This window comes from Otolemur garnettii, unplaced genomic scaffold, assembly GCF_000181295.1.
Source record: "Otolemur garnettii isolate 467f Iridium unplaced genomic scaffold, OtoGar3 scaffold07307, whole genome shotgun sequence".
Classification (NCBI taxonomy): domain Eukaryota; kingdom Metazoa; phylum Chordata; class Mammalia; order Primates; family Galagidae; genus Otolemur; species Otolemur garnettii.
This window is the reverse complement of record NW_003859702.1, coordinates 1-1,040: the sequence shown is the minus strand read 5'-3', so window position 1 is coordinate 1,040 and position 1,040 is coordinate 1. Positions and strand designations below refer to the sequence as shown.

At 41.0% G+C, this 1,040-nt stretch overlaps 1 non-coding gene across 1 annotated transcript; it reads left to right on the top strand.

Moving 5' to 3' along the window:
• The first annotated feature begins 245 nt into the window (after nucleotides 1–245).
• On the top strand, nucleotides 246–468 carry LOC111722971. Its single transcript, XR_002771593.1, has one exon. It is a non-coding gene; the product is annotated as a small nucleolar RNA U3 (small nucleolar RNA).
• Nucleotides 469–1,040: the final 572 nt, after the last annotated feature.

The following is a 1,040-nucleotide window of genomic DNA, read 5'->3' as shown; positions in this document are numbered from 1 at the left end:
ATTTGAGGTTGCTATGAGCTGTGATGCCATGGCACTCTACCAAGGGCAACATAGTGAAACTCTCTCTCTTAGAAACCCCCCAAAACAAATTTTAATGTGGAACGGCAGTACAGTGTAATGACTTAATGATATGCACATCTTTCTTTTTATTTATTTTTTTTTTTTGTGAGAGTGCGGTGGAGTCACAGCTCATAGCAACCTCCAGCTCTTGGGCTTAGGCAATTCTCTTGCTTCAATCTCCTGAGTAGCTGGGACTACAGGCACCTGCCACAATGCCGGGCTATTTTTTTGTTGCAGTTTGGCTGGGGCCAGGTTTGAACCCGCCATCCTTGGTATATGGGGCCAATGCCCTATCCTGAGCGTGAAGCCAGCTCTTGGTGTTGCTTTAGTGCAATTGCTATTTGCCATTGATGATCGTTCTTCTCTCCCTTTGGGGGAGTAAGAGGGAGAGAACGCAGTCTGAGTGGTTTTCCGTTTGAACTATTGTGACAATAGATGTGCGATTTTATTTTTTGGCTTCTTATGTAGCTATTATTTTAGGGTAGTGGTTGTGGATTTTGTGTAAGATGTGAGGTTTGAGATTGGGAAGTTATATTGTATTTTCTTTTTCAGCTGTTTTTGTAGGTTAGCTTTCTTTTAAGTTTTTTTTGAGTGTATTACTCTTTTCATTTGTTACTGCTTTTCTTGACACTGAGCTGTTTTTTATTTGTCATTTTTTGTAGAGTGTTCTAAGCTCAGGTTAGCTGACCGACTCCTTGTATTCTTTCGGTATTAAGATTTTTAATTGAGGTTTGGCGCCTATAGCTCAACCAGCTAAGGCGCCAGCCACGTACACCTAAGGTGGCGGGTTCCAATCCCCAGCCCGGACCCGCCAAACAAAGCCCATACCTGATCTTTGAATGCCTCAATTTATCCATCTATAAAACTAGGATGATGAATAATTATATTTCTCTCATATGTAAAGCACTTAGGTTGATGCCAGTATGTGGAAGCCTTCAATAAATAGTAACTAGAAACCAGTATAGTTTTTTTAGTACTTG